We start from the raw sequence: 23,957 nt of genomic DNA, 5'->3' as shown, positions 1-23,957 counted from the left end.
GCTGCTCTCAAAGCATCCTGAGATGGGAGTGAAACCAGGAACTTGCTCGATTGTTGTTACTTGGTGGGATAGAACGTTATCTAACACTGGGGAGAAAATCACATATGCCACCAACGTGACTGTCATTTATACTGGCACCATTTCCCTAAACTATCGCTCCTTTATGAACAAATTTGGGTTGCAAAAACTTATGTGTAGGGCCACCTGGGTGGCTCAGTCAGTTAGGTGTCTGACTCTTGATTTTGGCTCAGGTCATGCTCTCAGGGTCATGAGATCGAGCCCTGCGTGGGGCTCCTCACTCCGCGGGGAGTCTGCTTGAGATTCTGTCTCCCTCTGCCCTTCCCCCTCTCCCTGTTCTCTCTCTTTCTGTCTCTAAAAAATAAATAAAATAAATCTTCTTAAAACAACATATGTGTAGCATAACAGATTGTGTATATTTGTTGCAATGGATGCAAATATACACGTGCATAGTGCCCGTGCAGGCTGCCCCTCCTTCATGTGCAAGGATGAGCAGAAAGCCTAGGATGCGCGGGTACTTGCGGAAAATAGAGGCTAAATGAGCTGAGAGAAAAACAGGCCCTAAGAGAAGAAGAAGGGAAATGAAGAACATCCAAATGGCTCATTTAGCATCCTTTTAAAAAAATATTTTATTTATTTATTTGAGAGAGAGAGAGACAGCATCAGCAGTGGGGGACAAAGGGATAGGGAGATGTAGGCTCCCCCCCATTTGGGGCTTGATCCCAGGACCCCCAGATCATGACCTGAGCCAAGGCAGAGACTTAACCGACAAAGCCACCTAGGCGCCCCCGTTTAATATTCTTTTAACGGCTGCACAACGTATTTCCAATCTCCCTCCTGAGGAGCTTTGCCTTCACTTCTTGTATTTTTGTCCCTGGGAACACGGCTGCGGGCTGCGGACTGCACTGACCAGACCTTCTATGCTATGAGAGGAAGTCTTTGGATAGGATCGCTCATTAGAGTGTATAAATATTTAAAAAGGCAATAAATGTCATCAGAGAGCTTTCCCAAAAGGCTGCAATAATGTACATTTTACAGGCAGTGCATTTAAGCATCCTTCGTACTTCTCCTTAATTTCAGCACTAATTTTTGTCCGTGGTAGATATTATAACTTTTCCCAATTTTTGCACGTTGTTATGTTGATTCTCATCTCCTCTCCTGTTCATGAAGTTGAGTATCTTTTCATACATGCGCTGGCTCTTTATCACCACCTGCCAACAGTCTGCACATATGGTGCAGGCTTCCTGGACTTTTGTGAGTTCTTTTGGTAACAGATTTAAACTTTTCATCTTTTTTCAAATCTGATAGGATTTCTTTCTTCTCTTTTTTTCCCCCTTTTTCTCTTTTAACTTCATTTATGGCATCTTTGTCATAATAAAATGTTGAAAGCTATTTTTTTCTTTGATAACTTCTGTCTTCATGTCTTGGTTAAGAAAGTATACCCAACTCTCAGATTGTACATCTAGTTTCCGATATTTTGTTCTAATATTTTTGTCTTATTCTTTACAGATGAGAATTCAATTCTTCTTAGATTTGTATATAGTGTAAGATAGGAGCTCAGCTTTTTTGTCTTCTAGTTAGAAAACTATTTGGGTGAACAACACTGACTAATTCAACTGTTAATTCCCTAGTCTTTGTCATATATTAAATTCAATTATTAACTGGGATTAACTGTGAGTTCTGTATTATTTTATTAGTTTGTCTACTTTTAAGTCAATATAAGACTGATTTGATTATGTTTAGGCATTTTTCATCCCATGGGAACCTTAAGAAAGTGTTATCTAGGACACCTGGGTGTCTCAGTTGGTAAAGCTGTTGACTCGATTTTGGCTCAGGTCATGATCTCAGGGTCCTGGGGTTGGGCCCTGCATCCCTCTGGCTCCAGGCTCAGTGGGGAGTCTGCTTCAGGATTCTCTCTCTCCTTCTTCTTCTGCCTCTCCCCTTGCACATACATGTCTCTCTCTCTCTCAAATAAATAAATCTTTTAAAATAAGAAGAAAGTGTTACCTACTTCTGCATGTGACAAGTTGGGATTCCAATTGGAATTAAATTAAATATCTATCAATTTTGGAAGATTGTATACTTTTATAGTATGGTATTTTCATGAGAACATAGCACATTTTTCTATTAGTGGTGGAATTTTTTGTAGTTCAGTATATCATATGTATGAGTGTATGTACGGGTTGAAGAAGATCAATAAGTAAATACCCCGTTGAAGAGACAGAGCATTGACTTTGAGATTCTCCATTCTGTCGCCATCACTCCCTTCTTGACCACATCACTCTTCCTCCCTCTCACCATGGTGTAATCATACAATTTTACTGTAAAAGTTACGTCTGTTGCCCTAAATAATACCTATTTTTAGTTTTGTCCATTATTAATCTCAACAAAAATGGAGTCAGACTCCATGTGCTCCTGGAAATTGCTCCTTTTGTTCAACATAATGTATTTGATATCTGTCCATGTTGATGGTGGGACCTGTACTTTGCCCATTTTTACTGCTGTGTATTTTTCCATTGTATGAGCATTTTGCAATTTGTTTTTTGAGTCTACTGTTGATGGATATTTGTGTTGTTTCTAGGTTTTAACCTTAATGAGCTTTTTAAAAACAATTTTATTAATTTATTTGACAGAGAGAGATCACAAGCAGGCAGAGAGGCAGGTAGAGAGAGAGGAGGAAGCAGATTCCCCGCTGAGCAGAGAGCCCCGATGGACCGACCCCGAGATCATGACCTGAGCCGAAGGTAGAGGCTTAACCCACTGAGCCACCCAGGTGCCCCCTTAATGAGCTTTTTAATAAAAATATCATAACGCATTTATGTAAGAGTTTATCTCAGGCAATGCTTTTGCTTTTATATTCACTAAAAGAATTTTAAAAATCTGAATGCTCTCTTCAGCATTTAAAAAATGTATTTATTTTTAAGATTTTATTTATTTATTTGGCAGAGAGAGAGATCACAAATAGGCAGAGAGGCAGGGAGAGAGGGGGAAGCAGGCTCCCTGAGTCCTGAGATCATGACCTGAGCCGAAAGCAGAGGCTTAACCCACTGAGCCACCCAGGCGCCCCTCTCTTCACCATTTTAAACTGAACTTCTAAAATTTTTTCATGAATGCTTTCAAAGAATGCAGTTTCTAGCACATTGTAGATATTAAAAAATAATATAAAAACAGAAATTGAATAGTAATCAGAAGCTATTTAAAAAATACATGAGCAAGCTCCTTCCTAATAGTCTGTTCCTTTTTCTCCTTCACTGTCCATTTATCTCTACCACAGAATTGTGTTTCATTATAATGGATTTTTGTGCCAGGAAATTTTTATCACCCTAGTCACACACATTTCTGTTTTAAAAATATATGTGAAAATTGAAAAAAATTATATGACCATAAAGCTTTAAGTTTGAACAATCTCTTCTGTATTTGGTTATTACTAAGGTGTTATTAGTACACAACTGATCAAAGCAACACAAATGTATCACATTTCCAGAAAAAAAAAAAACAGTAAGTTTTTTATCTTGGAAATGCGTCTCCCAATGAGGCAAAGAAGGCTTTTTTCCCCATTGATTTCATATATACATGCATGATTATTATTCTTTGCTAGAATGAGACAATGTTCAGATTAATTCTATTCCCATATTTTGTTTTAATTGGTGAAGGTGTAAGGGCCTACTTAGCCAGAGCGACTCCATCTCGGTAAAACAGCCATTTTGTTGTTTGTGCAGTAAACTTAAAATGACCCTGCCCCCCCAGAGGAATTTACTTAGAAACAAGTCTGGGAAACCAGTAAAATGTAGCCGACCAGTCCCTGATAACAGAGCCCAGATACAAGGACGAGACAGGCCAGATGGAGGCATCCAATCAGTAAAACACACATACTATCTCCCTAACCACCAAAGAATGTGGGCCCCTCCTTTTCGGGCGCCAAGTTGAGTGCCAATTCTGACCAAAGTGATAGACTAGTTCAAATAGCTACTATAGAGTAAATTGTAATTCAATTGGCCACCCGTGTGTGTGACCTAGCATGACTATGCAACTTTCTCTGTGTATTACAATCTCATTGGCCAGGCTCAACCACATGACTTTTGCTCTATAAAAGCTAGTCTGTGAGGCTGTGGGGGGTCGCTCTCTCTGTAAGAGATGGCCCAGGCCGGTCGGTTTGACTCTCGATACTGGCGCGAAATAAAGCTTTGCTTGACCTTCGTTTTGTATCAGTCTCGCTCCTTTGATAATGGACCCCAACAAAGGTAATGAGAAACCTCATTCACATAAATAAATAAATAGGAATGGAAACAATTTTGTTATGGCAATACCACTTAATTCTTAGTACTCCTTCCAAGATAAATGTCAAAACCATAATAGCAATCTGTCATTAATTTTTAATTGTCTGTTAATGGATACATCTGCCTTCCTTTATGTCGAAAACAAGACAGTGTATACTGCTTGACTTCCAAAAGGATTTATTAGCCAGTCATTGGAAACATTAAATTTTGCAATCTCTGGGAAGTATGCCAAAAAGGCTTTTCAAGACCTCTCAAATGACTGTACTATATTTCTAACTCTTTCCCAGAGAGGCTGGAAGTTATCCTGTTTAACCCAATATATCAAAAATGTTTGGAAAATGGAAATACTGTGAACTTTGACAAACCTTTGTCAATATATTTTGAGTGGGAAATTCTATATAGAGAGAAGATTAAAAAAACAGTGTACTGAACTTAATGAATCCATCATTAGGAGTCCAGCATTATCATACATGGCAATCTTTTTTCATCTAAACCTCATCCCTTTCTCTCCTGATTATTCAAAAGCCAATCTTTGATATCGTCATTTTATCTGTGAACATTTCAGTACATAACTCTAAAGCAGCAGGACTCTCCTTTTTAAAAAAATTTTTTTTTGTTTTGTTATGTTAGTCATCATAAAATACATGATTAGTTTTTGATGCAGTATTCCAAGATTCATTGTTTATGCACCACACCCAGTGCTCCATGCAATACATGCCCTCCTTAATACCCACAACCAGGCTCACCCATGCTGCCACTCCCCTCCCCTCTAAAAGCCTCAGTTTGTTTCTCGGAGTCCACAGTCTCTCATGCTTCCTCTCCCCGTCCAATTTCCACCTGATTCACTTTTTCTTTCCTTTTCCTAATGTCCTCCGTGATATTCCTTATGTTCCACAAGTAAGTGAAACCATATGATAACTGACTTTCTCTGCTTGACTTATTTCACTCAGCATAATCTCCTCCAGTCCCATCCATGTTGATGCAAAAGTTGGGGATTCATCCTTTCTGATGGGGGCATAATACTCCATTGTATATATGGACCACATCTTCCTTATCCATTCATCAGTTGAAGGGCATCTCAGCTCTTGCCACAGTTTGGCTATTGTGGCCATTGCTGCTATGAACATTGCGGTGCATATGGCCATTCTTTTCACTACATCTGTATCTTTGGGGTAAATATCCAGTAGTGCAATTGCAGGGTCATAGGGTAGCTCTATTTTTAATTTAAGGAATCTCTGTACTGTTTTCCAAAATGGCTGCACCAGCTTGCATTCCCACTAACAGTGTAAGAGGGTTCCCCTTTCTCCACATCCTCTCCAACACTTGTTGTTTACTGTCTTGTTAATTTTGGCCATTCTAACTGGTGTAAGGTGGTATCTCAATGTGGTTTTGATTTGAATCTCCCTGATGGCTAATGATGATGAACCTTTTTTCATGTTCTGATAGCCACTTGTATGTCTTCTTTGGAGAAGTGTCCATGTCTTCTGCCCATTTTTTGACATGATGATCTGCTTTTTGGGTGTTGAGTTTCAGAAGTTCTTTATACATCTTGGATATCAGCCCTTTGTCTGTAGTAGGACTGCCCCTTTTATTCAAATCACATTTAGGAGATGAATATTTACTATTAAATATCTAGGCAGTGTTCCATCCTCCCCAGTTGTCATGCACTTTTTTTTTAACTTTACTTTTTAAAAATTTGAATATAGATCCACAAAAGGTCCATGTACTGCAACTTACACATAGTGTGTACACTTCTTTCTGGAGGTATATGATGTCCAGTTGTGTCTCTTTTAGTGATATATAGTAATCATTGATCATCATTGCCTAGATCCATTCACTTATTAGGGTTTGCAAAATTCAAATACTTTATCATTTGTCTGTGTTTATTAGCTGGAGTATTTCTATAAAAAGAAGGCTTTGGTCATTGGGAACTCTTTCATGTTGCCTCTTGTGTCCTTTTGATATGTCCCCATATGGTCCTATATCTCTCAAGGACATTAAATCCATACTTTAAAACATTCCCCCAAAAAGGAGACTCCAGGGGCACCTTGGTGGCTCATTCTGCTCCACCTATGAGTCTATCCTCCCAAACTGTGGCAATCCACTGATCCTTTACTGTCTCCATAGTTTTGCCTTTTCTAGAATGTCATAGAGTTGGAATCACAGAGTACATAGCCTTTTCAGATGAGCTTATTTCATTTAGAAATACACATTTAACTTTCCTCCATGTCTTTTCATAGCTTGAAGGCTCATTTCTTTTTAACATTCCATAATATTCCATTATCTGATGTACCACTGTTTATTTATCCATTCACTTATTTTTTTCTTAAAGATTTTTTATTTATTTATTTGACAGAGAGAGATCACAAGCAGATGGAGAGGCAGGCAGAGAAAGAGAGAGAGGGAAGCAGGCTCCCTGCTGAGCAGAGAGCCCGATGCGGGCCTCGATCCCAGGACCCTGAGATCATGACCTGAGCTGAAGGCAGCGGCTTAACCCACTGAGCCACCCAGGCGCCCTATCCATTCACTTATTGAAAGATATCTTGGTTGTTTCCACATTTTGGCAATTACGAATAAAACTGTTATAAATATTTGTGTGCAGATTTTCAAGTGGACATAAGTAATATATATATATATATATATATATATATATATATATATTTAAAGATTTTATTTATTTATTTGACACAGACAGAGAGAGATCACAAGTAGGCAGAGAGGCAGGCAGAGAGAGGAGGAAGCAGGCTCCCCACTGAGCAGAGAGCCCGATGTGGGGCTCCATCCCAGGACCCTGAGATCATGACCTGAGCCAAGGCAGAGGCTTAACCAACTGAGCCACCCAGGTGCCCCAATATATATATATTTAAATTTTATTTATTTATTTGACAGAGAGAGAGAGATCACTAGTAGGCAGAGAGGCAGGCAGAGAGAGAGAAAGAGAAGCAGGCTCCCTGCTGAGCAGAGAGCCCGATGCGGGACTCGATCCCAGGACCCTGAGATCATGACCTGAGCCGAATGCAGAGGCTTAACCCACTGAGCCACCCAAGTGCCCCAAGATACTGTACTCTTGCTGGTTAGCAGAGGACAGGGGGAGCGCCATCTTTTTGGCCATACCTGCCCGCATTCAGGCTCCTTCCAGATGAGCTGAGCACGAGTTGGAATGGAGGAAGCAGGTCATGGCTCAAGTGTCATATAGACTCACTGTTTTTATTAAGACTTAGTTGATTTTTTTTGAATGAATATTTCTTTTTTTTAAAAGATATTTATTTATTTATTATGTATTATTATTTATTATATTATTTATTATTTATTTGCACAGAGAGAGATCACAAGTAGGCAGAGAGACAGGCAGAGAGAGACGGGGAAGCAGGCTCCCTGCTGAGCAGAGAGCCTGATGGGGGGCTTGATCCCAGGACCCTGAGATCATGACCTGAGCCAAAGGCAGAGGCTTAACCCACTGAGCCACCCAGGTGCCCCGAGATTTTAATCTTTTTTTAAAGTAACTTTTCCCAGTTGTGGCTTCTCCTCAAGCAAGAAGTCTACTCGGTTCCTTACATTGCATTCTAGAAGTGGAAGCCTCTCAGTCATTTTAGATCAATCCCAGCCCCCTTGGTAGCTCCCCTCTTCTTCCTTCCTTCTGGATGCCCGGATTTCTTATAGTCCCCCCACCCCCCGCCATTGTTGTTCTCTGTTGTAGCTGGATAACTCTCACTGAATGGGGAGCCAGGTGGCAGGTTTATGAAGAGTCCTGCTCCCCCACTAAGTGCAAATATAAGGTCAAAAGAGGAAGAAGGCAATGGGATGGAGGCAGCAGAGATTGGTGTGATGTGGCCACAAGCCAAGGAACACTGGCAGCTTCCAGAAGCTGAAAGAGGGAAGGGATGGATTCTTTCCTAGAGCCTTCAGAACCATCTCTGCTGAGACCTTGATTTTAACTCCATAAGACAAATTTCAGGCCCTTGTCCTCTAGGACTGTAAGAGAATACATTTATGTGGCTTTAGGCTACTCAATTTTTGGGAATTTGTTAGGGCAGCAATAGGAAACTGACACACCAAAGTGATGTAGTTAATATGGTTAATATGTAGACATTGTGAGGAGCCATTATTTTACTTTTACTGTTATTATTTCTGCAATGTCTTCATAAATTGAGATTTGAATTTACCTAGATCCCATTAGCAGAAAATGCCCTGAGCCCCACAAAGAAAGACTCCCATGGATTTTAAGAAATGTCTTTTAATGACCCCACAAACTTTTGGAAAATTCATTATATATACATTGCCGTGTGTGTGTGTGTGTGTGTGGTGTGAAGAATAGGAAAATATAAACCAGGGAGCTGTGGCTTTCTGCACGTTCATCTCTCTGCTTCTGACTGTGCAGTGGTAGCAGCATCCAGGGGGAACAGGTCTGCTTCAGGGGGATGCACGTGAGGACCAGCAGCAGAGAGACAGGCAGCTCACAGCACAGCTGTGAGTGGAAGGGAGCTTTTAGCAATGAGGAGTGTGGCTAAGTGAGCAATACAGCAGATATGGGCGACCCTGCGCCTTGCCCAAATCTTCTGGAGGGAGATCACTCCTAAGTCAGGGTTCAGGACAGGACTGCTATGTGCTAGATTCTCCTCCTTGGTCAATGGTCTGCATGCTGTCACCATTCGAGACCTGCATCCTGTTCCCTATGGCATTCATGGATTCTGCCTCAGTGACTCCCCTGTTCCCTCTAGGAGATATGCTTGAGCATAATACCCGGAGAAGCAATTAGCTGACCAGGAAAACATCCAAGGCGGCTCTGGCTAGGCAAGTTTCATTCAAGGAATATGTAGAATGCAATGAAACTGGGAAATGGGAGAGATCGTTTGAGCAGGAGATACTGTATTGGGTCTCCTCTAGACACCTATGTATGCAGCCTTATCCAGATCTACCTCATGGGTAGGTGGCCTGTACATTTGCACAGGGCCCTGTGTTTAGTACAGTTTAACCCTCTATTGATATCATCTTGAAATTTTTTTTTTTTTTAAAGAAAGGGCCTGGCATTTTCATTTTGTGCCAGACCTTGCAAACTATAAAGCTGGTCCTGGTCTGTGCCTTTATTGGAAGTTGGAAGACAGTTACCTGGGCCTCTCCAAGTCATTAACACCAATAATTGGCCCAATGATAAAGACCAATGTTATAGTCATTAACACCATAATTTCCAAATTTAGCTGCTTCCCTCCTTTGTTATCTACCCCATTGTCCACTATTTCCTGCCTCATTTAGTCCTCTTACTACCTGCCTTCAAGCTTGAACATTGACTAATCCATTGTCTCCACGTAGGGAACCAACCTGTGTAATCAAAACCGTAATATTTTTGTGGTGATGCAGCAGACAGTTGGAGCAGTTTGTCAGTTAAGCATGACAGCTTTGACAATCTGCCTCTCACTTCACAGTTGCCAGAGAAGATCGGAATGATACCCTGGGCAAATCTGGGGGAAAACAATCTCTGCCTGGGCAAGGGAAGGGAAAGGTAGGAAAGTTGGAGGGGCAAGTTGAGTCTGCTCCCTGAGTGCGTCTCTCCTTGTCAGGTCATGCATGTTGTCAGGCTTGGAAGAACCACATGAAGAAGACTAGGGGTGTGTGGTCATTGAAAGACTTTTTCCAGGTCACACGTCTTCTTTTCCTCTTGGCTCCCAAAGGTTTAGACTTTTGGCTTTGTACCAGAGTGCTGTTAATTTTTGAATGAGTAACTCAAGATCTTCATGAAAGACTCATAAAAACCTATATCATACAATCCCTGGGAAATATCCCCAGACTCTAAATTTGGAAACACCAAGCCACATGTCTGAGTTCCTTCTTCCCAAAAATCACCCAAAAGTCTCTCCCTCTATCTGGGGAAGATGATCAGACACTGTGACTGGTTCTGTATGCCTTGATTTGGGTCATTTAATAAGGGCCTTTTGGATCCACTACTATGACACAAAGCAACAAATATAGCTTTGGAAATTTTGGTGTGATAGCAGACACATGGGGAAAAAGGTTTCAACTTGACCAACTAAAGCAGCCCCCAAATTGTGGGGCAGTATTTCTGTCTCTTTAAAGGCAAACTCTTCCTTCACTAGCGCCACCCAATCAGAACTTCCTGGCTCAGGGGTTTCAAAGGGTACAAACCCCCTTTCCTTACAGTTAAAACAAAAGGAGCAGCTCCAACAGCTCCCTAGGAGGAAACCTGGGAGCTCCTCAGCTCTTCCAAAGGTGAGCCTGGCCTCAGAGCAAGGAGCTGTGAGATGCAGCCGGACACAGCGATATGCTTGGGGACAGACTCTGGTCTGAGAGGGGACCAGGTACTGTGCTAAGCAGCCCCACAAGGAGGGGTCGTGGTGGAGGGTAGGGTGGGAGTAAAGAGACTGATTGGCCCAAGGTCCACTTGTCTCATATTTAACAGGACAGACTTGCTGAATAACGCACCTTCCAACACTTGCTCTTGTGACAGACACTGAGTGCTGCCTGACAACCATCCATTGCCCTTAGCGGGAAGTCAGTGTCCTCAAGGTAGGGCTTTAGAGCCAGAAGGCAATTTAAAAACCACTGGGTCCAAATCCCTCTTTTTCCTGAAAAAGAATCTGAATCCCTGCCTATGTGAATATGGTTTCATTCATCTACCTAGGGATACCCCAGTCACTAATGGCACAGGAAGACAAAATTCAGTTTGCTGGGTCCTTGCAACATTTAAGGAGACAGTTGTGTGATTGACAGTGTCACAGATGAGGTAAGGGGAGGGGCCATGGGCCCGGAGAGGTAGCCCTTCTACAGACACAATGTGTCCGAAACCCTTTTGTTGCCTTCCCTAATTCCAGGCTTACTACCAGTTTAGTGTTCCTGGAAAAAGTGTGCGCTATCTCCCTGGGTCTCCCCTGATCTATTTCTTTTCTTTTTTTTTTTTAAAGATTTTATTTATTTATTTGACAGAGAGAGAGAGAGATCACAAGTAGGCAGAGAGGCAGGTGGGGGGCGGGGGGAAGCAGGCTCCCTGCTGAGCAGAGAGCCCGATGGGGGGCTTAATCCCAGGACCCTGAGATTATGACCTGAGCTGAAGGCAGAGGCTTTAACCCACTGAGCCACCCAGGCGCCCCACCCCTGATCTATTTCTGATTCAGTGTAAGTGGAAATGTGGAATCAAGGACCTGAGAAGGAACCAGGAAGAGGCCGTGGTGTGCAGTGGTCATGCATGAGGATGGTAGTCAGACAGACTTTGAATTGGATTCCTCCTTTGCCCAATGCCCATCAGCACTGGACCTTGGACAAGTCTCTCGGCATTTCTGAGCCACATCAATTTCCTCATTTAAATGATTAGGATAGAGGTGCCTGTCTGGCTCCGTCAGAAGAGCCTGTGTGTGACTTTTGATCTCAGGCTCATGCTCCATGTTGGGTGTAGAGATTATTTAAATAATAAATAAATAGACCTTAAAAATTAGAATAATAAAATTAGCTTCCTTGCAGGAATTTTTGAGTAAAGGAGATAATGTACAAAACCTATTTATCAGGGGTTGGTATATAGTATACATTCAGTAGGTGTTATATTAAGAACAAGTTAAATTTTTTATTGTGGGCAATATTTTCTATTTCTTTATTTTTTTTAAAGATTTTACTCATTTATTTGGTAGAGCACAAGCAGGTGGAGGGGCAAGTAGAGGTAGAGGGGAGGGGGTGGGAAAAACAGGCTCCCCACTGAGCAGAGAGCCCGACGTGGGGCTCGGTCCCAGGACGCTGGGATCATGACCTGAGCAGGAGACAGACGCTTAATGGACTGAACCACCCAGGCACCCCAGTTGTGGGAGATTTTTCAACTCATTCAAAGATAAAGAGAACTTCCATGTACCTTCAACAATTATCAATTTGTGTCAATCTTGTTTCATCTATAAACCTCTCCCACCCATCCCAGATTATTTTGAAGCAAATGTCAGACATTGTATCACTTATCAGTAAGTATTTGAGTATGTATGTCTGAAAGATAAAGACCATTAAAAATATGATTTTTTCAGACTTTGAAAAGCAATTAGAAATTTTTTAAAAATTACCAGATGTATTCAGATTCCCCGATGATCTCACAATTTTAAAAATTGTTTGAAACCAGATCCCATAAGGTTCATAAATTGCAATTATTTGATATCTCTTAAGTTTAGCTTAATGGAAAAGTCTCTACCTTCCTGTTTCTGTCTGTGAAATTGTTGTTGTTGTTTAAGAAAGGGCCAGTCTTTTGTTCAACAGTTGGACAGTATACATCTTGTTGATTAAATCCTCCTGATGTCCTTTAATGTGCTTGTCTAATTTCAATGTTTTGTATGAATTTATATTTAAGGAGAGGCTTGATCAGATTAAGGTTTGCCTGGTTTTTTGGGTGGGACTATATCATGGGAGCTGTTGTAAACATACATCAGAAGGCACATTACGTTCCCTTCTCTCTCTTCCTGTGATTTAGCAGACACTAATGACAGCCTAGAGTAAAATGGTTTCATTGAGCGTCACAAATTATGATATCCTAATTCCATCAGTCTTTCTTCATTTATTAGATGGAATAACCCTATAAAAAGAAACTTCCCCTCAATGGTTCTTCCACTTCCAGGAGGTACAGTTGGTGAACACAAAAGACATGCTTCATTCTTTCCCTTTATTTGTCCATATTCGGAATGATGAAATTATTTCCAGGCATACTCTGAAGGGAACAAGTGACTTCTTTTAAGATGATGATATTATGAAGTTGTGGATCTTAGCATATTTGATCTATTTCAATCCATTGGAAATATTCTGTGGATCCTCAATTGCCCCGTCTCTGCCAGAGCCTCTTCAAGCTGACTCTTTAGTCCTTTTGATATGATTTGGGCAATTTTTGAAAGTAATCTCTACGCCCAGTGTGACCCCGAGATCGAGAGTTGCATGCTCTGCCGACTGAGCCATGCAGGCGCCCCGTGGTCTGAGTAATTTTTTTTTAAAGATTTATTTATTTATTTATTTGACAGAGAGAAATCACAAGTAGGCAGAGAGGCAGGCAGAGAGAGAGGAGGAAGCAGGCTCCCTGCTGAGCAGAAAGCCCGATGTGGGGCTTGAACCCAGGACCTGGGATCATGACCTGAGCCGAAGGCAGCGGCTTAACCCACTGAGCCACCCAGGCGCCCCTGAGTAATTTTTGATAGCATCCTTGCTTTTAGTGTCACAAGACAGCCTACGATCCACTTGCGTGTTTCCTAGACCAGACCTGGGATCAGTACTTTCTCCTCAGAGTCCTAGTATTTTTAGTGGGAAATGGCATTTGAGGAGCACAGTATGGGCACTCAGGATGCTCACTGCCACTGGGCTTGTCACTGGCCTTCAAAACTACACACACACACACACACACACACACACACACACATACACACACACATACACACAATGCTAAGAACAGAATAGGATTCCTGAAAGCGATTTCAGATTATTTTGGCAAGTTTTTTCACTTTTGACCTTATGGTATATTCCACTAGGGATGGACAATGAAATTACTGCATTTTCAAGTTTCTTTGGCCAGTTTTTTGTGTGGTTTGTCCATCACACCAAATACTATATGTGTCATTTGCTTTTGACTTTTACGGGTATTTTTAAAAATATGTATGTATGGGGCACCTGTGTGGCTTGGTGGGTTAAAACCTCTGCCTTCAGCTCAGGTCATGATCCCAGAGTCCTGGGATCGAGCCCCGCATCCAGGCTCTCTGCTCAGTGGGAAGCCTGCTTCCTCCTCTCTCTCTCTGCCTGCCTCTCCGCTTACTTGTGATCTCTCTCTCTCTGTCAAATAAATAAATAAAGTCTTTAAAAAATATGTATGTATGTATTATTTAAAGTAGGGCTGCCTAGGTGGCTCAGTCGGTTAGGCATCTGCTTTCACCTTGGGTCGTGATCCCAAGGTCCTGGGATTGAGCCCCACATTGGGCTCCCTGCGCAGCGGGGAGTCTGCTTCTCCCTTTGCCCCTACCTCCCATGGTCTCTCTCACTCTCTCTTGCCAATAAATAGATTAAACAAACAAACAAACAAACAAACAAACAAAGTGTCTCCATGCTGAAGCCTAATGTTGGGCCTGAACTTAACCCTGAGATCAAGTCCTGAGCTGAGATCAAGAGTTGAACACCTAACCAACTGGAGTGCCCCAGGTGCCACTTACTACTAGTTTTTTAAATATGGTTTTATTGTATAGTTATATAAACTATTACAGGTTTCCCCTGCTATCTGAAAGCAGAATGTTCCTATAAAATCTTTCATAAGCCAAAATGAAGAGAAACAATTACCATTAATGTATATGGAAAAATTTGGGGGGTATTCCCAGATCCCCCAAATTCACCTCCCTTATACATTTCTAATAGCTTCGGACACAACTTGCTAACAAATGCAAAAATCAATTGACATAAAGTCCACATGTTCACATGGTTCAAAGCTCTGGCAGCTGGGTGCTGAGATGCTGTGTGGGGTTCTTGGGGCTTGGCAACATCATTCTCGTGGCCCAAGATGTGTGCTGCCTCTCCAGTGGCTCATCTAAATGTGAAACAAATGCTGAACACTGTTTTTGCTTTCAGCATTTTTTGTAAAAATGAAAATCCTCTTTGAATTTACTTTGACTAGTAGAAATAAGTTCATGTGTAGGTCTTTCGTAAAAGCAAAGTGGTGTGATTCGACTATACTTTTTTATTTTTTAAAAAGATTTATTTAGGGCGCCTGGGTGGCTCAGTGGGTTAAGCCGCTGCCTTCGGCTCAGGTCATGATCTCAGGGTCCTGGGATCGAGTCCCGCATCGGGCTCTCTGCTCAGCAGGGAGCCTGCTTCCCTCTCTCTCTCTCTCTCTCTGCCTGCCTCTCCGTCTACTTGTGATCTCTCTCTGTCAAATAAATAAAATCTTAAAAAAAAAGATTTATTTATTTGTTTGTTTGTTTGTTTATCCGATAGAGAAATAAACAGAAAGCATAAACAGGGGGAGCAGCAGAGGGAGAGGAAGAAGCCGGCTCTCCACAGAGCAGGGAGCCCAATGTGGGGCCTGATCCCAGGACCCTAGGAACATGATCTGAGCTGAAGGCAGAGGCTTAACCAACTGAGCTCCCCAGGTGCCCCAAGTAATTCAAACTTTAAAAAAGCAGAGAATACCTGTACATGCTTTCAAGATCAAATCTGTGAAATCTAAGTGTATTTAAAGAAGTGTAGTTTCCAGCTTCTGTCCTTGTCCCCTCCACCTGTTCCTCCCAGCCCCACAAAAGTACATTTTTTGTTTGTTTACTTTTCAGATTTTCTTGCCACTGGTTTTTCATGTACATGAAAAAAATATATATATATATATAATAGTTTATACATATACTTCATGTTCCTCCTTATTAGAGAAATGGTAGTAAACTCCATACTGGCATATAGAGAAAGTTCTTAGTTCTCCTCTACACTTCACAGTGTGAACATACCTTCATTTATTCAACCAGTCCCCTATTTATGGGCATTTGATAGATATTTGGTCTTTTGCTGTTACAAGTAGTGATGCAGTGAATAGACTTATGAGTAATTTTTTCCCTGTATTTTTGTCAGTGTAGCTTTGGGATGTAGGGAAGGAAAAACTCCTCCTCTACCCTTCAATGACCTCCAGCTGGACTAAGAATTACACTTACTTGAGACAGATTAAAAGGAGAAAACAACAATGACAACAACAGAGTGTGCAAGGAGGCCCAGTAAGGAAATTGAGACCAAAAGAAATGACCAAGGCAGGCAGTTTTTATACTTTTTAGACCAAGAGACAATGAATCTGGGAGGAATTGACAAAACAGAGAAAGCTTAACTGGGAGATTCAATTAATAAGGAACTCTAAACAGACTTTGGGCTGGGGTTGTAAAGGAGTAAAAAGTGACAAGAGTTGGCGGTACAGCCTTCTCAGATCCAAATCTCCCATCTCTGGTCACAAGGATGTCTCTTTAGCTCCTGGGGCTGGGAGGGCATCCTTTACCTGGAAGATTAGTTTCCAACTTGCAGGGGGACAGAGAAAGTCCTGAGTGTCCTTCTTGCACAGGCTGTCTATTTAGTAACTTTTATTTAAAATAATCAGCATGCTAAAGGGGCACATTTTGTGGTGGCCTCTCCTCATATATAGGCATATATCCTAAAATTGGGACTAATACTCCAAGGGTAAATGCACATGTACTTTTCCAAGATAGTGCTAACTTCTCCTCTGTAGGGTTTGGGCTGTTTTTCCATTCCCATTAGCCATGGAGAAGAGGACCTATTTCCTCTAAACCTTTACCAACAGATTATACCAGCAAATTGTTGGATTTTTGCAAACCTGTAGGTGAGAAATAATATCTCAGTATAGTTTGAATTGTTTTAATTTAGTTATCTTATTTTATCTTTTCTATGTTTGTTTTTTTTTCTCTATTTTGAGTGAGTGTTAATATCTTTTAGTATATTCAGAGGTCATTTACTCTTTGTCCTTTGAACAGTTTACTCCTATGTCTTACTCCATTTTCTATCAAGCTGCTGGTCTTTGGTTTCTCTACTTTTAGGAATTCTCTATAAAAGGCTAATTTTCTCTTTTATTCATCATTATTCTTTTTATAATGGGAAAATTAACCCTCTTTGATATAGGCTGGAAAAATTTTGCCGTATTTTGACATTTGTGTTTTTATCGCCTGTAGTGTTCTTTGCCTCACGTTATCTTTTAGATTTTCATGTAATCAAGTTTATGCGTCTTTTCCCTTACTCTCTTTAAAATCTTAGAAATATTTTCCCCACCCCAAGTTATGCAGAATTTGCCCACATTTCTTCTAGTATGTATATGGATTAATAATTTATGTTTAGATTTCTAATCTATTTAGAATTTGAATGGCATAAGAAAGTGGATGCACTTTTGTGTTTTTCTGTATGGCTTTATAGTTATCACAGTGCTGGTTATTAGTCTGTCTTTTCCCCCACTGATGTGAGATGTTGACTTATTGAATGTAAATGTAGCATAATATAATTGACTTGAATATTCATGAATACAGTATGATTAATTTGGGCTGTTTCTGAATTTTCTGGTTTGGTTTCACTGTTCTGTTTCTCTATTCATGCACTGATGTCATAGTGCGTTAATTAAAGAGGTTAAAATGCTCTGCTATCTGGTAGAGCCAGTCCTCCCTCATAGTTCTCTTTCTTGATTGCCTGGGCTAATTTCCCTTTTTATTCATCCGAATGAATTTTATAGTCAACTCTTTTAAATGCAGGGGGAAAAAAAGTGATGACAAAAATTTTTAATTTATATGATATACATATAAGATCACATTAAAGAAGTATCTAATAACTTTAATTTTATGAAATGCTTTAAACATGAATCAGTATTGCATTTGGTGAAATGTCTTTTCTACATGTAGGTCTTTTCATCTTAATCTATTCATGGGAATGTGTTGTTATAACACTTTTTCTCATATTGAACCACCCTAGGATTTCTGAAATAAATCACATTTAATCATGGTGTATTACTTGTTAGTGTCTAATAATGTATTTAGGATTTTTGTATTAGTATTCACAAATGAGGCAGGTCTGTAGCTTTATTTATTGGTGAAATCTTTGTTAGTCTTCGAGATCAGTATTATACCTATATCGTAGAAAGAATCGAAAGTTTTCCTTCTTTTTAAATCATCAGGAATAGCTTTAGAAGCATGGAGATTCTTAGCTCTTGAAGGGTTGAAGTGAGTTCCCCATGAAACCATGTGGACCTGATACTCTTTGGTGTGGAAACTCTTTAACTATTTTGTTGTTTCTTCCATGGTGTTTGAACTGTTTCATCTTTCTGTCTTTGTGGGATCAACATGGATAGTAGACTGTGACACATTTTCAAAGAGGAACAGAAAGGAGAAAAGAGGTGGATACCTAAGTCCCAGATCCTCTTGATATTGACATGGCCGACCTGAAGGACAACACTGAGGATGGTTCTGGTAGGGAAAACTGGAAATGGGAAGAGCGCAACAGCAAACACTCTCCTTGGGAGAAAAGCATTTGACTCTAGAATTCCTCCCCACGCTATTACCAAAAAGTGTCAAAAAGCATCTTGGGAATGGAAGGGGAGGAATCTTCTTGTTGTTGACACCCCAGGGCTCTTTGACACCAAGGAGACCCCAGAAACCACCTACAGGGAAATTAGCCAGTGAGTCCTCTACTCCTGCTCTGGGCCCCATGCCATCCTCCTGGTTCTGCAGCTGGGCCGCTACGAGGATGAAGAGCAGAAGACCATGGCATTGATCAAGGCTGTCTTTGGGAAGGCAGCCTTGAAGCCCATGATCGTTTTGTTCACTCACAAAGATAGCTGGGAGGATTTAGCATATATGACTGTATAACAGATGTAGATCCCATCCTGAAGGACGTCATCAAGGATTGTGGGAACTGCTTCTGCGCCTTCAATAACAGAGCCACAGAAGCTGAGAAGGAAGCTCCAGGGCAGGAGCTGATGGGGTTGGTAGGAGAGACGGTGTGGAGCAACGGTGGGGCTTACTTTTCTGATACTGTTTATAAGAACATGGAGGAGAGTCTGAAAAAAAGGACAGAAGTCCTGAAGAAAATCTACACTGATCCATTAAATAAAGAAATTAAACAAGTAGAAAAGGAATATACTCATAAATCAGAGCAAGAACAAGAGGAAAAAATAAAAGTGCTGAAGATAAAGTATGATGAACAAATAAAAAATCTAAGGGAAGAAGCTGAAAGGACTATACTTTCAGAGATTTAAATGGGATTATGAGGTTGTTTTCAAAAATATGGTATATGTTTTGGTAGTCCTGTCAATTTCACTTTTGCTTCTGAATTTACTGACTTGTAATAGCGGTAGACTGTATTTCCCAAAGATGGCTGTGACAATGCGTTCTATCCTATTTATTTTTCCTACCATCTGACTTCATTACTTCTCCCACCGAGATGAGGGATCTATGTCCCCTACCTTGAATTGGACAGATTTTGTGACTGTTTTGATAAATAGCACATGGCTGAAACAACCCTTTGGGACTCTAAGCCTAGACAAGGAAAATGGTCCTTGCCCTGCTGGGATGCTTGCCCTCAGAACCAGGCCATAATGTTGTGACAAAGGCCATGTTGCCTGTTAAGTCTCCCAGCTTGACGTTGCTGACCAACTCCCCTTCCCTCTTCCTTTCTCTTTTATCTCCAACTGAATGAACTTGCTAGCCGTACAAGCAAGGTGACACGGAAGCAGACTCTCTACCTACCCCCACTGCCTCAGACAGAGTTGTAAAGGGCAAAGCTAAGCAATCCCCACTGAGTCCTGCCCAAATTGCAGATTGATGAGAAAAAAAAAAGGTGGTTGTTGTTTTAAGCCACTGAGCTTCAGAATGGTTTGTTCTGCAGTGACAGCTAACCAGAATGAAACTCTTCCCAGCTTGGTCCCCCCTACCTCCCATTATCCCATCCCTCTTCCAGTGCCGACAAATTTACAAAGTTACAAACTTGGCATTCTCAGGCAATGATATATAGACTCGAAAGACCCAATTTAGGAAAATTCAAAGAAGAAATGCTGCATCCATTACATGTTAGTGCCACTGGTGACATGTGCTGCTGTAGGGCTGGTCTATGAGTGATTTGTTAGTGAAGCATTGGGTTTCTCTGAAAAGCTGGTTCTGTGGTTCTGGGAGATTCTCTTATTGCTTTTCTCTCTTTTCTTTTTTAGGTCCCATCCTAACTTAAAGTGTGTCTGATTGTAGCTTAAAAATGTTTTCTGTGCCCAATATTTTTCGTTGACCTCTGCAGACCCACACTTCAGCCTTCTTCACCCTAGATCTCTGCCCCAGGAGGCTGATCTCAATGGACTGACTACATCGGTGGGATCTCTTACTCTCTGACTTCTGCTTGGTCTGGCCAGTGGGAAGTCCAAGTAGGAGACCCCATGGGAGTAGAAAAGCAAGGCTGGGTCTTCTTTCTCCTGCCACTCTCCCTGCAGGGCCATCTCTGACCAGCTGCAACCCTAAGCCAAAGGCGACAGCTCCTCTCATGGTGGTTCTGGGTTCCATTCTTTGTTCACCTCCCTAGGATTGGGGTATCATTTTCTCACTGTTACTAGCACTCCCTTTTGTCATTTTCCAGAACTCTGTATCCACAGTTTGTAGGAAGTCTCTTCTCTCACCTTTCCCCCAAGGAACCAATGAGAGTAGACCATCATTTTGCTGCTAGAATTCTGATTGATAAATCATAGGATTCCCACTTTCCTCTTAGAGCATTCCTTGGTCTTTATTGCTGCTGTTGGTTTGAAATTCCCTCTAGTGTTTTCTGCCACCAGGAAAATCTCTTCCTTTCCTTTCCAAGCTGTGACATTGGCAGTGAGTATTTGAAAGGTTTTGTCTTGCTAAAATAATTGAGAACCTGGGATGCCTGGATGGCTCAGTCTGTTGGGCATCTGCCTTCAGCTGAGGTCATGATCCCAGGGTCCTGGGTTCCAGTCCCACATTGAGCTCCTTGCTCAGCAGGGAGCCTGCTTCTGCCTCTGCCTACTGTTTTCCCTGCTTGTGCTCTCTCTCTTGATCTCTCTATTTGACAAATAAATAAATAAATTTTTGAAAAAATAAAATAATTGAGAAACTTCAAAGTTAGAGGGCTGACTTTCTATCATTTACAGTGATTGCACACATCCAAAATTCAAATCATTAGAGTTTTTACAGTCGTCCTTTGGTCTATGAACATGACTGAGAGTATTTACTGTATCAGTGAATTTTAGGGAGATGTATTAGAGATTAAGTCTGGAAAAAAATAAGATTTTAAATCCCTGCTTGTTCTAAGCTTCATCACAAGTATCAGGAATGGAGTGCAACACAAGTATCACGGAAGAAAAAGACTCTCATAAGTAAACATATTCTTAACATATGTCAGATAACATTGCTGGACCAAACTGCTCTTTGCCATCATGCAATTCTTTTTTTTTTTAAAGATTTTATTTATTTATTTGACAGAGATCACAAGTAGGTAGAGAGGCAGGCAGAGAGAGAGGAGGAAGCAGGCTCCCCACAGAGGAGAGAGCCCCATGCGCGGCTGGATCCCAGGACCCTGGGATCATAACGGAGGCTTTAACCCACTAAGCCACCCAGGCGCCCCTACCATCATGCAATTCTTATATTCAAAAGTACTTTTTGTGAACGACTCATCTGTGCGGTAGTATTCATGCCGTGACCTGATGTTTTCATGCAAGAACCATTTAAAAGATATTTCCCCTCAGAGCTGTGCGGAAACATTAATTCAATTAACCTGCGTTATAGCCTACTGAACATGCAACTTCTGTGAGCTGATTTCTCTCAACCTTATATTCTATTTTGGAAAGGAAGACATACCCAGAGGAAAAATGAGCAAATCAAATAAATCATTGTCTTTTTACTTGACAAATGAAATATTGCTCACTCAATTATCTTACCATATTTTATATCCCAGTTTTCTCTGAGTGCTGGGGACTGGAAGTTCCAGCCTTTAATGTGTGCATGGTCCCCGTTATTGAAATATGTGATCGTCATGACCCATAATGCAGAATTTAAACTAGGATTTATAGAGGAAGACCTGAGGAAGAATTCAAGACTCAAAGTCTACTGTAAAGGATGTGTGGGATGTGTCGTGTGGGTGATGGGTACGACAATCACACTTCATTTCAGAAACAGGAAAGTTAAGCGTGACAGGTAAGGTTGTCAGGGGAAGGGTAGAGTCAGGAGCAACAGTGCTTTGTCTTCCTGCCAAGGCATCCCTTTTGTACCCTGTGAGGATGGGATGGGTTGTAGAACCCGCCTACCTGGCTTCTTGATGGAAAGAAGAAAAGTTCCATTTTGAATACAAACTGGGGGAGGAACTCCCACAGAGATGTCCCAAAGTCAGTTTTTGAGTTACTTCCTGCATTGCTCCTACAAGGAACAGCTACTCACAACAGCTCAGAATTCTCTTCTTGAATTCTTTTGTTTCCACTTCTGTGGGCTACTTTGCTTTTAAAAAGATAAGAGTAAGAAGCTCCGTGGAATCCTGGAAAGTCCTTGGACCTTCCCCACATGCTGCAAGGGAACATCAGGCTTCACGAAGACTTTCAGTAGACTTCTGTAGAAGGGCCTTCCGTAGTGCTCCTGTGAGTGCAGAGGTCATGCACGGGAAGGGGGCCCAGGGCCAGAGAGGAGGAGTGTGTGCGGGGAACAGGAGCCCTACTGGGGAAACAGCCAGAGGTCCATCCTAATGCTGTGGCTTTTGTTTCCTGATGTCCCAGGGCTTGAAACCCAAGACTGCAGAGATTCACAATTGAGACTTGTCTTAGTGGGTAAGACTGGAGCAGGAAAAAGTGCAACGGGCAACAACATCCTTGGACAGAAAGTGTTTGCTTCCAGTCCTGCAGCAAAATAGGTCACCGTGGTCTGTAAGAAACGGAGCAGCAGGTGGCACGGGAGAGAACTTGTCGTCGTGGATACACCTGGTGTTTTCGACACTGAGGTACAGGATGCTGACATGAGGAAGAAGATTTCTCACTGTGTCCTCCTGACCTCCCCGGGGCCTCAGGCTCTGCTCCTGGTGGTTCCGCTGGGCTGGTACACACAGGAAAACCAGAAGGCCATGGAGAAGATTCTGCAAATGTTTGGACCTGAGCTAGGACATACATGATTCTCTCATGTATGAGATGAGATGAGTTGGAGGACATTGGTCTCCATAAATTCTTAGAGACACTCCAGACAGCATCTGAGAGCTGGTGCATGAGTTTGGGGATCGCTACTGCCTATTCAACAATCGGGTGATAGGAGCTGAGCTGGAGGCCCAGAGGATGCAGCTGCTGGCCTTGGTCCAGCATGTGGTGGTGGAGAACAAAGGAGGCTGCTACACCAATAAGATGTACCAAAAGGCCGAAGAGGAGATTCAGAAACAAGTCCAAGTGACACAAGAATTTTACAGAGCAGAGCTAAAGAGACAGAAATGCAGATCAGAGAGGAGTTTGAAGAGAAAATCAGAAAGCTGAAGATAAACTGAAGCAGCAGAAACAGAGTGAAAGGAAGAAACAGAGTGGGAATTGGCAGAGAAGGAGGCTTTCTGTGCTCTAAAGCAGCAAAATGCCAGAGAGGAAGTTGAGAGTAAAAGTGGGATACTTGACGTAATCATGCAAGCATGGAGATGGCTTGCTTTGTTTTCTCACTTCTGTTTAAGGAAGATTGAACAGAACGCAAAGATCTACTTCCTGCGTGTTTTCTGGTGGTTCTGCCCCCATGACTCATTCACCAAAGTCAGAGTGCTCTCAGCTGCATCTCCCAGGCTCTCCTGACGGATGTAATAAAGTTCACTGTTAGCAATCCGTAGAGCGTTGGTTGACTTAACAGAGGAAGGACAAATTGTCGATTGGTGGAACTCCAGAGCAGAAAGTATGGATGCTTTCTACCTTGTGAATTCTTCCAAGAAGATGACCCCAAACTTTCTCTGTTTCTCCCTAGTAAAACTTTCTCCTCTAGCTTCTTTCTAGTTTTCTGGATCATCTTCCTCTGTGACTTCTACTCCCTTATTTTTGCCTTCAGGATACAGTGATCACCTTACACATATGGTTTGTTAGAAAGATTAGTTCTTTGTGTTGAGTAATCTTTAGATGGAGATACTTACAGAATTCTTTCCAGATGATTGGAAATTTGTTTAATTACACTTTTACAGAAGGACTCAAGTTGTTCCTTATCATCTGCC

General features: G+C 41.6%; 2 pseudogenes; both read left to right on the top strand.

Moving 5' to 3' along the window:
* The first annotated feature begins 1,023 nt into the window (after positions 1-1,023).
* Positions 1,024-23,550, top strand: LOC125080551 (GTPase IMAP family member 4-like; annotated as a pseudogene).
* Positions 11,047-19,085, top strand: LOC125081276 (GTPase IMAP family member 7-like; annotated as a pseudogene).
* Positions 23,551-23,957: the final 407 nt, after the last annotated feature.

This window comes from Lutra lutra, chromosome 11, assembly GCF_902655055.1.
Source record: "Lutra lutra chromosome 11, mLutLut1.2, whole genome shotgun sequence".
NCBI classification, from domain to species: domain Eukaryota; kingdom Metazoa; phylum Chordata; class Mammalia; order Carnivora; family Mustelidae; genus Lutra; species Lutra lutra.
The sequence above is the reverse complement of the archived record's forward strand: the minus strand, read 5'-3'. Positions and strand labels throughout refer to the sequence as shown.